Source organism: Budorcas taxicolor, chromosome 23, assembly GCF_023091745.1.
Source record: "Budorcas taxicolor isolate Tak-1 chromosome 23, Takin1.1, whole genome shotgun sequence".
Lineage (NCBI taxonomy): Eukaryota > Metazoa > Chordata > Mammalia > Artiodactyla > Bovidae > Budorcas > Budorcas taxicolor.
The window spans coordinates 1802095-1817036 of record NC_068932.1 but is presented as its reverse complement, the minus strand read 5'-3'; positions in this window follow the sequence as shown (position 1 = coordinate 1817036).

Here is a 14942-nt window from a genome sequence, read left to right as displayed (position 1 = left end):
AGTAAATTTTTTTAAAATGTTAAATACTCATAATTCAACCATACATGACAAAAAGCCCAATTTAAAAAGGGGGCAATGGGAAATATGAGCAAAAATTTTTAATCAAAATTTTTCCAGAGAACACGTATAAATATCCTGTAAGAAGAAGAAAAGATGTTCAATATCATTAGTCACTCCGGAAATACAAATCAAAACCACAATGAAATATCACTTCACACCCACTAGGATGTCTATGATCAAAAAGACAGAAAATGAAAAGTATGAGAATGGGTGAAAAGAAAGTAGAACTTTCATAGATTGACAGCAGGGTGGTAAAATGATACAGCTGCTTTGAAAAATGGTTGGCAAATACACCAAAATTAAACATTCAACTAACATCATCCAGCAATCCTTCTCCTAGATGAATATGAAAGAGGATTGAAAACACAGATCCATGTAAAATTAGTATATGGATGTTCACAGCATCATTATTTAAAAATCCAAAACATGGATATAATCTACATGTTTATCAATGGTTAATAAAATTTGGTATTGATAACTAAATGGAATGTATCATTAAATAATGAAGCATTGATCCAGGCTATAATATATCAAAGGTTTAAGAATTCAGGCACAGATGTCATATATTATATGAATGAAATTGTATAAAAGATTCAGAACAGGCAAATCCATAGAGACAGAAAGTAAGTTAGTAGTTGCCAAGGTCTAGGAGAATGAAAAAGTTGCCTAAAAGCTCAACATTCAGAAAACTAAGATCGTGGCACCTGGTCCCATCACTTCATGTCAGATAGATGGGGAAACAGTGGAAACAGTGTCAGACTTTATTTTTTGGGGTTCCAATCACTGCAGATGGTGATTGCAGTCATGAAATCAAAAGGCACTTACTCCTTGGAAGGAAAGTTATGACCAACATAGACAGCATATTAAAAGCAGAGACATTACTTTGTTAACAAAGGTCCATCTAGTCAAGGCTATGGTTTTTCCAGTACTCATGTATGGATGTCAGAGTTGGACTATAAAAAAGCTGAGGGGAGAAGAATTGATGCTTTTGAACTGTGGTGTTGGAAAAGACTCTTGACAGTCCCTTAGACGGCAAGGAGATCTAAGTCCATTCTAAGAGAGGTCAGTGCTGGGTGTTCTTTGGAAGGACTGATGTTGAAGCTGAAACTCCAATACTTTGGCCACCTGATGTGAAAAGCTGACTCATTAGAAAAGACCCTGATGCTGTGAAAGACTGAGGGCAAGAGAAGAAGGGAATGACAGAGGATGAGATGGTTGGATGACACCACCGATTCGATGGACATGAGTTTGGGTGAACTCTGGGAATTGATGATGGACAGGGAGGCCTGGCATGCCTGGGGTTCATGGGGTTGCAAAGAGTCAGACATGACTGAATGACTCAACTGAACTGAGATGAACTGAAGGGCTAGAGGAAAGAAAATTGGAAGGTGACTGCTGATGGGTACAGGGATTCTTTTTGGAGTGATAATAGTGCTGTATGATTATATAATAGTTATGTATGCACATTTGGTAAATATACTAAAACCCACTGAATTTTACACCTTAAAAGAGTGAATTTTATAATAGGTAAATAACATCTCTGAAGCAAATAATTAAAGTTTTAAAAAGGATCATCAATCATATTCTTTTAAATTTGAGTTCATTTTCTAGCAATAAATGTACTCCAATGAACACCTGAACTCAGCCTCTGAAGCAGGAACAAAGAAAACAAAATTGCTTTAAGAGACTTAGGTAAAAGAGTTAATGAAAACAGGAATGCCATTTTGTTTTTTGTTTCTGTTTTTTTTTTTTTTTTTAAGTAGATTGAGAAAAAGAGATGTATACTCACATTTAAAAGAAAAAGATAACTATAAAATACACTTTAATTCCTCATGGTGTCAAAGGATCCCAAAGATTCCTTTATCCTAACTTTCTTATAGGGAGAGAAAAAGAAATTTAAGGAACAATCTCAGCCAGTAGAAACACTTGACTCTAAATGAGTGATTAAGGCTCTGCAGGACACTTTCTGAATGGAATTAATAGACTGATGGATAAACACACATTTAATTTTTGTTCTTGTCTAAATACACATATTATTTCAGCAAACCTGAAACCAGTGTAAAAAAAAAAAAAAAGTAAGAATACTGCATTTTTTTTTTTTAAGTCAAAGTAGAAAATGCTTCTTACGCTCTTATAAATTGCATACAGTAGAGAATAATTCACATGGTAACTAGTAGACAGTGACCATTAGTTCTCTTACCATGCAATAGGAACACACAACAACTTAGGGAATAGTGAGCATTTAAGTGAGATTAAGTTTAAAAAAAAAATAAACATATTTCTTATCAGTAAGAGGCCAATCCAAGAATCTACATAAATGTAGTTTGTAGATACATCTGACTTTCATTAAAAGATACATTATATTTAGATTTTAATGAATCAGTTTAGTTCAGTTCAGTTCATTTCAGTCACTCAGTCGTGTCTGACTTTTTGCGAACCCATGAATCACAGCACGCCAGGCCTCCCTGTCCATCACCAACTCCTGGAGTTCACTCAGACTCAAATACTGTGGTATAATACATGGTTAAAAAATACTTTTCCTTCCTTTGAGAATATTTTGCTTCAAGGAGCCTGAATTATTTAATAATATGTGAGAAATAAAGTGACACAAAATACAAATACATGTACATGCACCTATGCATCCTCAACATGAACTAAACATGTGTATAGGTAGAGTATAAAATTATTGATACTCTGTGGAAATGAATGCAATCAGTTCAGTTCCGTTCAGTCTCTCAGTTGTGTCCAACTCTTTGTGACCCCATGAATCTCAGCAGCCAGGCCTCCCTGTCCATCACCATCTCCCGGAGTTCACTCAGACTCACGTCCATCGAGTCCGTGATGCCATCCAGCCATCTCATCCTTGGTCATCCCTTTCTCCTCCTGCATGCAATCCCTCCCAGCATCAGAGTCTTTTCCAATGAGTCAACTCTTCGCATGAGGTGGCCAAAGTACTGGAGCTTCAGCTTTAGCATCATTCCTTCCAAAAAAATCCCAGGGTTGATCTCCTTCAGAATGGACTGGTTGGATCTCCTTGCAGTTTAAGGGACTCTCAAGAGTCTTCTCCAACACCACAGTTCAAAAGCATCAATTCTTCGGCGCTCAGCCTTCTTCACAGTCCAACTCTCACATCCATACATGACCACCGGAAAAACCATAGTCTTGACTGGACGGACCTTAGTCGGCAAAGTACTAATTCAAAATAAAAGGGTACTTTTAAGTCATATTTTAAAAACATCATTAACTATGTGTCAAACACTTAAACTTTGCTAATTCTCTTTTTTTTAATTTTTATTTTTACTTTATTTTACTTTACAATGCTGTATTGGTTTTTACCATACATTGACATGAATCTGCCGCGGGTGTACATGAGTTCCCAGTCCTGAACCCCCCTCCCACCTCCCACCCCATATCATCTCTGGATCATCCCCATGCACCAGCCCCAAGCATCCTTGTATCCTGTATCGAACTGGCACTTCATTTCTTACATGATAGTATACATGTTTCAATGTCATTCTCCGAAATCATCTCACCCTCTCCCTCTCCCTCAGAGTCCAAAAGTCCATTCTATACATCTGTGTCTCTTTTGCTGTCTCGCATACAGAGTTATCATTACCATCTTTCTAAATTCTGCTAATTCTCTTTTAATATGAATGATACTTTTGAGTACTCAGCTAGGTTCAAAGTTGTTTTGCAAAATGTTCCAATGAGAAATAGCACAGATGTTTAATGCCAAGGATCATGAATGACTTGAGTTACTAATAATTTGAGAAGGCAAGAAAACATAATTCATACATTCAGAGTGGTATAGTATTTATAAAAATTAAAAATAAATGAACAAAATTTGATTTACAAATTTCATTAATTCAACTGTAAAATCTTACTACTAAGAAACTATATATTATTGAATTTATTATTATTGATATTTCCATTAAATTAATATTAAAGACAGCACATAAAACATAATTTTTATACAAAAGAGATTTACATGTGCAATGTGAAAAAAATAAACACAGTAGTGTAAATTAGTGGAAAGAGTTTTTAAAATAATATAATAAGAGGAATATTGCTAGAAAATATATCTGGATAATTATTTACCCTTTCAGTATGTGTGTGTGTTTTCATAAACAACGTAGTTATTCTGTGACCTAAATATTTCTCCTATGACTTAATAATTTCTAGTAGAGAGATTTTTTTGCCTAAACTGTTTCTTTGAACAACAAAAATTAATTTTAAGGAGCATAGAATATATTTCATTTACTTATATTTTGGATATATGTTTGAAAAACAAACTTTTGGACATTGGTATATATGAAAAGTACAGAAAGATAATTTAGTCTTTTCCAAAATGTAGTTAAATTTGAAAAAATAATGTCTTTGAGATACATGTTTCTGTGCAAAGTTGATTTGGTTTTATCTGATTAACCCAAAAAATGATGTTAGAAACAAATGTATAAAGAAAAAACTAAAAAACATACTCACATAGCAAAATAAGGGCAAAGTTTAGAGTATTAAGGATAACAATAGATCCTTATAAAGTGAATTTTTAAAATATCATGTATGGATGTGAGAATTGGACCATAAAGAAGGCTGAGAACCCAAGAATTGATGTTTTCAAACTTTGGTGCTGGAAAAGACTCTAGAGAGTCCCTTGGACAGCAAGGAGATCAAATCAGTCAATCCTAAAGGAAATAATTTCTGAATATTCATTGGAAAGACTGACACTGAAGCTGAAGTTGCAATATTTTGGTCACCTGATGCAATGAGCCAACCCACTGGAAAAGACCCTGATGCTGGGAATGACTGAGGGCAGGAGGAGAAGGCGGCAACAGAAGATGAAATGGTTGCATGGCATCACTAATTCAATGAACATGAGGTTGAGCAAACTCTGGGAGATAGCGAAGGACCAGAAAGCCTGGCATGCTGCAGTCCATGGGGTCACAAAGAGTTCGACACGACTGAGCAACTTAGCAATCACAACAAAATTTGCTATTAGTAGGATAGACAGAGCATTGAACTTTTGCATACCTACACAATGCCTATGCAACACTAGTCATCTATTCTGTCTTTAAATATAAACATTTCACTTTCAAGGTAAAATTTCTCAATCTATGGTCCAGACACCATATGCATCAGCCCTAACGTGACAAGTCAGATCTCTGGATTTGGACACTAAAGTGTGTATGTTCATTAGCTCTTTATTTCATCCCAGTTATTCTTATGCTGAAGTATGAGGAAAAGGGAAAGAGGGTCCAGCATTTACTAATTTGGTTTAAATGGCATGCACAGTTCATCCTTCATTTCCCTTTATCCTGAATACTGTTACTATTTTAAATAGTATCACTGCTATATTATAGACTAGGAGACAGAGGTTAAGAGAGTTTAAAATTATGTAAAACTTGTAAGAGGACATGTAAGTATTCAACATTCTATAAGTAATCAGCCTACAGAAGATATTTCCTATTTGATACATACTTAGAGTGATTTTCAGAGTGCAGGCATCTGAATGAATAACCAGATTAGCTTTGTCCCACCAACTGGAATCACACATAACCAATGAAGTCTGTTCAGCTCAGTTCAGTTTGGTTGCTCAGTCGTGTCCAATTCTTTGTGACCCCATGAATCGCAGGACGCCAGGCCTCCCTGTCCATCACCAACTCCCGGAGTTCACCCAAACTCCCGGGCATCGAGTTGGTGATGCCATCCAGCAATCTCATACTCTATTGTCCCCTTCTCCTCCTGCCCGCAATCCCTCCCAGCGTCAGGGTCTTTTCCAATGAGTCACCTCTTCTCATGAGGTGGCCAAAGTATTGAAATTTTAGCTTCAGCATCAGTCCTTCCAATAAACACCCAGGAATGATCTCCTTTAGAATGGACTGGTGGGATCTCCTTGCAGTCCAAGGGGCTCTCAAGAGTCTTCTCCAACACCACAGTTCAAAAGCATCAATTCTTTGGCGCTCAGCTTTTTTCACAGTCCAACTCTCACATCCATACATGACTACTGGAAAAACCATAGCCTTGACTAGACGGACCTTTGTTGGCAAAGTAATGTCTCTGCTTTTGAATATGCTCTCTAGGTTGGTCATAACTTTCCTTCCAAGGGGTAAGCATCTTTTAATTTCATGGCTGCAATCACCATCTGCAGTGATTTTGGAGCCAAAAAAAAAAAAAAGAAAGAAAGTCTGACACTGTTTCCACTGTTTCCCCATCTATTTCCCATGAAGTGATGGGACCAGATGCCATGATCTTTGTTTTCTGAATGTTGAGCTTTAAGCCAACTTTTCACTCTCCTCTTTCACATTCATCACGAGGCTTTTTAGTTCCTCTTCACTTTCTGCCATAAGTGTGGTGTCATCTGCATTCTAAGGTTATTGATATTTCTCTCGGCACTCTTGATTCCAGCTTGTGCTTCTTCCAGCCCCGTGTTTCTCATGATGTACTCTACATATAAGTTAAATAAGCAGGGTGACAATATACAGCCTTGACATACTCTATAGCCTATAAATCACATAATCCACATCTGTCCTCTTAAAAAATACTGAATATTTAGTGATGTGATTGTTCTTATTGTTAGAAAATCAGTTGTGGATATAATTTTCCAGAAAATTAAGAAAAACACAATAGTGAAATAAACTGTAATATTCTAAAAGCAAAGCTTCAGCCATTGTTATGATAATATAAGCAATGCATTCAGAAATATTATCTACTTTTAAGGTATCTAAGTAACAAATTGCAAAATGGCCACTGAAAAAAGTTCTATCTAGAGAAGCCAAATGTAATAATAGTTTACCTGTTGATATGTGCATATCGACTTAAGAATTTTTTCTTAACAACAATAATTCTATAAACACAACTTACACATTCTAAGAAGCTGTGTATCTGGCTCTCACTGAAGCTCATCCCTAGGTGTATTGCTTACATTTTAATAAGAACATATTAATTAAGAAAGTTTAATGTTTAATTATATGAAAAAGATTTGGAAAGACTCTGTCATTACTCTGTGAAATTCACAAAAATAAAAATTAATAAAGAATTGAATTGTTTCAAGATAATAAATAATATAGTTTTTAAGTTTTTCTGTTTTATTAAAAAGAACTAAAATCTTTATGTTCAAATTCAATACATTAGATACAGCTAAATTTTATTGGATAGATTCTTCCTGTTCTTTTAATAAAATTATTTCATCTGTGCCAAATGTAAACATTTATTTTCTATACCTTCCTTCCTTTGCAAGCAATTGTTAAGTTTTGTTCTTTAATATTTTAATTAAATCAGCTTTGATTTTAATTCCATCAACAATTAAACACCTGTACTAAGTAACTTCAGGTTGATACACTGAACATTTCCAGACTAGCCACACAACTCCTATTAAAATTAATGACTCTACATGCTAATTATCCGTGTTCCAGGATGAAAATTTCCCCATGGTGTTCAATAACCCTTAAAATTCCCCATTTCTTTTTTTGTCACCAAATGCCAATGAGGAGATTGTGCCACCTGCTATCAAGCCATACTTATAAAAAGATGACAGAAAAAAAAAAAGAAAATACAGTTGAGAATGTTTTCTCATACAGGGAATTTAAACCATATTATAGTTTTGAACATATAGATAGTAGTTATAAAACATTCTTTTGATGCTTGATTAATATACTGAAATTAATATTAATGTAAGAAACTTCTCACATATTTCTAAGTAACATGAGTTCACTTTGATTCAACTTTTAGGCAGCTTTTGATTCAACATTTTTAATTAACAAAGTGAAAAATATAAATCAAAGTCAGCAACAAATATCTTTTAACAGACAGCAAAAAGGACTTATGTAGCTTATCAAGATCTGTTGTTATAGACTTAACTGGTTATTACACTTTTTTAAGTTGATTGTTTTTAATTTTATTACTTTTAAGAAATTTTGATATAATATTTGATAAAAAATTTCAATAAGACAATCTTGTATTAAGTATAGTATTTACTATTTTCACCTAGAGCTACTATTCACCTCACTGTCCTCTACCTTATCATGGTGTCTTCCATATTAAGGTGATCATCCTGGGATGAGTTCCTCCTGTGCCCAGCATCAAAATCATTCCCTGGCTTTCAAGGAGGCTGAAATAGTTATTTCTTCAGGCTCTGTCTTCAGCAATAGATCTATCTAGACCCTCACCTCTGATAGACAACTCTCAGACTACTCTGATAACTAAAGTAACCCTCAAAGAAATGTGAACATGATCACATTTAATATATTATGAATTCATTCATAAAAATTCTGTAGACAAAATATTTTCAATGAGTGAAACTTTGCTCCTCAAGAAAGATTTGGCAATGTCTGGAGACATGTTTAGATGTCATAAGTGAGAGAAATGCTACTGGCATCTAGTAGGTAGAAGCCAGAGATGTGGTTAAATATCTGTAATGCATGAGACAGCTCCCCACAACAATCATCCAATGTAAAATGTCACCAGTCCCAAGGTTAAGAAACCTATTATTAAGCCAGATATTAAAATGATCATTTCTAAAACTATCCAGAACAGAATATAGAATATGTGTATCATATATAAGAATCAGTTCAGTTCAGTCACTCAGTCGTGTCCGACTCTTTGCGACCCCATGATCTGCAGCATGCCAGGCCTCCCTGTCCATCACCAACTCCCAGAGTTCACTCAGACTCATGTCCATCGAGTCAGTGATGCCATCCAGCTATCTCATCCTCTGTCGTCCCCTTTACCTCCTGCCCCCAATCCCTCCCAGCATCAGAGTCTTTTCCAATGAGTCACCTCTTCTCATGAGGTGGCCAAAGTACTGGAGTTTCAGCTTTAGCATCATTCCTTCCAAAGAAATCCCAGGACTGATCTCCTTTAGAATGGACTGGTTGGATCTCCTTGCAGTCCAAGGGGCTCTCAAGAGTCTTCTTGAACACCACAGTTCAAAAGCATCAATTCTTCATCGCTCATCTTTCTTCACAGTCCAACTCTCACATCCATACATGATCACTGGAAAAACCATAGCCTTGACTAGATGCACCTTTGTTGGCAAAGTAATGTCTCTGCTTTTGAATATGCTATCTAGGTTCGTCATAACTTTTCTTCCAAGGAGTAAGCATCTTTTAATTTCATTTAGGTTAATAAACAACTAAATGTGTTCATTATAAAATAGGGAATATCTTTAAAGTCAAAATATTTACTTTGATTTCTTGCAAAGACCTTTACTTATTTTTAAGTTCTGTTACATGTGTGCCTTGCTCACCCGGCTGTAAGCTTTGTGAGGATAGAAACTAACTCACAATGCTCCTGAAATAAATATTTTTTTACCCCCAAACTTTCATGATTGGTTTATATTAACAAGAGTCATTATTATAATCTCTTATTTATCAATCCATTCTTAGAAAAGATAATTTTGAAAAAAAAAAAAAACATCACTACCACCTAGAAGACTTTGATTCCTTTCAGAAAAAAATTTGACTTACCAAGAGATGAAGAGATATCTGAACTCTGGCAGAAGGAAAGGCAGGATTGATTGCCTTTACTGTAACCAACACTGTGAAAAGAAATATAATTTGTTAGTCAAACTTTTTGTTTAAACAATTAAATTTACTATCATAGGTGATTGGTTATTATGTTACTAGTATATTTATTTTTATGCATTATATGCATACACACATGTATTTGTTTCTCTTTTATTTTTCAACTACATAACCTCATGATAATAGTAAGCAATACAAGAAAACAGAGTATATAGAAGGTATATACAGAAAACTTCACTAAAATATCAATTTGATTAAAAATATCTGTTTTTCTAACTTAAGACATTTACATTAGTATACATGTTAGTATATTATTTACTCTATGTATATATATTATATAACATATAATATATATTAGATCACATGATTATATATGTGACAATGAAGGCTCCTTTTGAACTGAAACATTTCATATAGATGGGTAAGAGACATTGAAGAAAATAGTGGGCTGGTTTTGTTAGGGCCTAAGCATTTGAAGAAATATTTAAAATGATTTTTTTAGTTTAATGATTTTCCTAAATTTTTACTTCTAAGCTTCTCCCAATTTTCTCATCTATTTACATATTTTAATATCAGACAAACTAAATAATCTGTTTTGCTTCATTAAAAGGTAATAAAACCCCAGAAAGGAAGGCAAATAATGTTCATAGCTAGTAGCTAAACATTTAAATTCAGGCACAAATATATTGCAGAGAAAAAATATTTTGCTTTAGTGAAAAGAAATATATAGTTTTTGAAAGACAATGAGTACTTATGCTTTTTTTACATACAAATTGTTCTCACTGTTAGTAGTCAATAAAACTTCAACATGGCAACATAGGCTGATCCTGAGCTCACTTCCTCCCAGGGAATGTCTAGAGCTACATATGTAACAGTTTTCTCTTAAAAGAATCTAATGGCTGACTGGTTACACAGGGCAAATGAGAAAAAAAGACACTGAAGCAGCTAGGAGAGCTATCTCTCCATAAACCCTACCCCTGACATTGTGACCTGCTGAGTTTCTCCATGAAGAGTGAAGGTTTAAATGCCACATTGGGTATTTTAACTTTTAAGACCTCCACCTGAAAGGCAAGCTCCCAAAATATATAATTTTGAAAACTGACAGGGCTCTCATCCTGAGACCCACAGAATGAAATAATCTGACAATGGCTTTTAAAGCACCTGTACAATTAGACTCACCACACCAGGGCCTATTTCAAAGGCAGCTTATCTCAGCCAGACTTAAAGTGAAGGAAGTTGAAATTGTTAGACACTCAGTTGTGTCTGACTCTTTGCAACTCCATGAACTTGCCCTTGCCAGGCTCCTCTGTCCATGGGATTTCCCAGTCAAGAATAATGGAGTGGGTAGCCATTTCCTTCTCCAGTGGATCTTCCTGATCCAGGGATCGAACCTGGGTCTCCTGCATTGCAGACAGATTCTTTACCATGTGAGCCACCAAAGAAGCCCCAAAGTGAAGGAAGCTCACCTGCTAATGTTACAGTTTCAGCTAGAGGAGTTGGCATCTAATATAACACCGACATCAAAGAACTTGCTGGAAACATTCACTGGGGACAGAGACCAGTGGATGCTGCCATTGTATTTTCCTTTCACCATGCTGTTAGAGTGCCAGTATCTCCCAGAAGGACAGATATCTGGTGCCCTGATATTTGTGTCTGTTTCTCAGGGGACATTTCTTGAATACATGGTTCTGGAGGCCAGCAGAGCTTCTGTTCAAGGTCCTATGGGACTTTGACAAACACAGGTACCCAGAGAGGAGGTTATACACTTGTCTAGCACCACAACTATCTTGGCTGCTGCCACGGAATACCTCCACATAACTCGGGCCTGGTGGACATGAAGTTTATGCTTGTGGGTCTCATAGGCTGTAACCAATGGAGAAAGAGTTCTTACACAGCTACCACATCTAGAGTAGAGTGAGAGGCAACAAACCCAGGAGACAAATTTTTCTGTAAAGGAGGCCTATGAGCTAATTATTATAGCTGTGGCCTCTGGAGCAGGCTTCTAATTAAATGTACACCTCAGGGATGGCTATAATCCTTTCAGGAACCTTGAAGGGAAGGCGCTATTTTTGCATTCTCTCTCTGCTGCACTCCAGAGATCCAGAGTCTTTCAGGGATTTACACATGTATCATACACCCTGGTTTTAGGTATAATGCCCCAGGTTTTGTGGCTGCTACTCAGAGAACACACTTTGATCATGTGGTGCTGGTAGCCAGGAATGTTTGCATTCCTGAGTCCAGAGGACTATGATAATCAGAGAGACAGTTCTTGGCAGGCTAATAGCACTGTACAGACAGCAGACTAGAGCACGTTCAACCAGTCATTCTCTGAAGAGGCCTCTTTGCTTATCTAGTGGCTGATGGAGCCACTCTCAAGGAGCATGGGCAATGAACTCCATCTTTTTGCTCTCCCTCTGCTTTGCCCCAGCTAATTGATGATTCCCAGAAAACAATTTATGTACTCATCTGACACTCCAGTTTTTACAATTGGCACTCAGGGAACACCTCCAGATTACCAGGCTTTGGTGGCCAGCGGAGCTTATGCTTGCAGTCCCACTGGACTATATATATTTGCATATTTTTAAAAACTGCTGCCTAAGGGTCTGACATCCAATCAATCTGAATCTAGATGCTGAGATCCTCTCATCTGAGACACTGACAGGTGTTGGCATATAATTAACTACTAGGAGCTATTAAAAATATAACAGACAGCTTCATTTCAGTTCAGTCACTCAGTCGTGTCCAACTCTTTGCGACCCCATGAATCTCAGCACACCAGGCCTCCCTGTTCATCACCAACTCCCTCAGTTCACTCAGACTCACGTCCATCGAGTCAGTGATTCCATCCAGCCATCTCATCCTCGGTCGTCCCCTTATCCTCTTGCCCCCAATCCCTCCCAGCATCAAAGTATTTTCCAATGAGTCAACTCTTTGCATGAGTTGGCCAAAGTACTGGAGTTTCAGCTTCAGCATCATTGCTTCCAAAGAAATTCCAGGGCTGATCTCCTTCAAAATGGATTGGTTGGATCTCCTTGCAATCCAAGGGACTCTCAAGAGTCTTCTTCAACACAGCAGTTCAAAAGCATCAATTCGTCAGCACTCAGCCTTCTTCACAGTTCAACACTCACATCTATACATGACCACTGGAAAAGCCATAGCCTTGACTAGGCATACCTTTGTTGGCAAAGTAATGTCTCTGCTTTTGAATATGCTATCTAGGTTGGTCATAACTTTTCTTGCAAGGAGTAAACGTCTTTAATTTCATGGCTGCAATCAACATCTGCAGTAATTTTGTACAGCAAAAGTATATCTGGCATGGTATTTTATCTGACACTGTTTCCACTGTTTCCCCATCTATTTCCCATGAAGTGATGGGACCCGATGCCATGATCTTCGTTTTCTGAATGTTGAGCTTTAACCCAACTTTTTCACTCTCCACTTTCACTTTCATCAAGAGGCTCTTTAGCTCCTCTTCACTTTCTGCCATAAGAGTGGCGTCATCTGCATATCTGAGGTTATTGATATTTCTCCCAGCAATCTTGATTCCAGCTTGTGTTTCTTCCAGTCCAGTGTTTCTCATGATGTACTCTTCATATAAGTTAAACAAGCAGGGTGACAATATATAGCCTTGACGTACTCCTTTTCCTATCTAGAACCAGTCTGTTGTTCCATGTCCAGTTTTAACTGTTGCTTCCTGACCTGCATACAGATTTCTCAAGAGGCAGGTCAGGTGGTCTGGTATTCCCATCTCTTTCAGAGTTGACAAGCACAAAGTATTGAGAGATAAACAAAATCTAGGGCAAGATTGATCAACAAATTTCATCTCCTAGAAACAGCTACAGTTTCAAGCCTGAAAGAGGTGGTAGTTTCATCTACTGTGGAAAAGCCAACTCAGAGAATCAAGAGAAATGAATAAATAAATGACTCTTCTCCAAATGAAAGAACAAGATCAAGCCTCGGGAATAAAACCTTCATAAAATGGAGATAAGTAATTTACCTAATAAGGAGTTCAAAGTAACAGTCATAAAGAGGCTAATCAAACTGGGGAGAGGAATAGATGAAAACACTTAGAAACTCAGCAAAGAGCTGAAAAATATAAGAAAGAACCAAATAGAAGTATAAGAGCTGCAGAATATAGTAATTGAACTGAAAAATAAACGAGGTGTTCAACAACAGACTGTATGAGAGGAAAGAACAAATCCTTAAACTCAAAGACAAGTACTTGGAACTCATCGAATGAGACATAAATATTAAAAAAAAAATGAAAAAAAAAGTGGAAATACCTTAAGGGTCTACTGGGATGACCCAGTGGGATGGTACGGGGAGGGAGGTGGGAGGGGGGTTCAGGATTGGGAACACGTGTACACCCGTGGTGACTGATGTTGATGTATGGCAAAACCAATACAATATTATAAAGTAATTAGCCTCCAATTAAAATAAATAAATTAAAATTTTAAAAAAATCAAATGAACTAATGCTCAATTTAAAGAACTCCCAGGAGGAAAAGAGAGCAAGAAAGAGGCAGAAATCATATTTGAAAAAAATAATAGCTGAAAACTTTCCTAAAAATGGGGAAAGAAACAGACTTTCAGGTCCAGGAGGATAAGAGAATGCCAAACAAGATAAGCCCAAAGAGATACTCATCAAGACACATTATAATTAAAATGTCAAAAGTTAAAGACAAGGAGAGTTTCTTAAAAGCAGTGAGAGAAAAACGATTTGATACATATGAAAGAAACTCCATAAGACTGTCAGGAGATCTCACAGGAGAAATGCTGTAGAAAGAGAAGGGAGTATCATGCAATATTCAAAGTGCTAAAAGAAAAAAACTGCTAGCCAAGAATACTCTACTCATCAAAGTTATTCAGAGTTGAATAGTTAAAGAGATTTTCAGACAAGCAAAACTAAAGGAGTCCATCTCTACTATAAGAAATGTTATTTGAAAAGAAGAGGTAAAAACTAGTAGCAAAAAAAAAAATTGAAAGAATAAATCTCACTGGAAAGGTTAATATATATAAAAGGTAGTGCTTTCAGTCCAGTTCAGTTCAGTTCAGTTCAGTCACTCAGTCACATCAGACTCTTTACAACTCCTGGACTGCAGCAGACCAGGGTTCCCTGTACATCACCAACTCTCACAACTTGCTCAAATTCATATCCAGAGTCAGTGATGCCATCCATCCAGCTCAGCCTCTCTGTTGTCCCCCTCTCGTCATGCGGTTAATCTTTCCCAGTATCAGGGTCTTTTCTAATGAGTCAGTTCTTCACATCAGTGGGCAAAGTACTGGAGCTTAAGCTTCATTATCAGTCATTCCAATGAATATTCAGGACTGAGTTCCTTGAGCATTGACTGGTTGGATCTCCTTG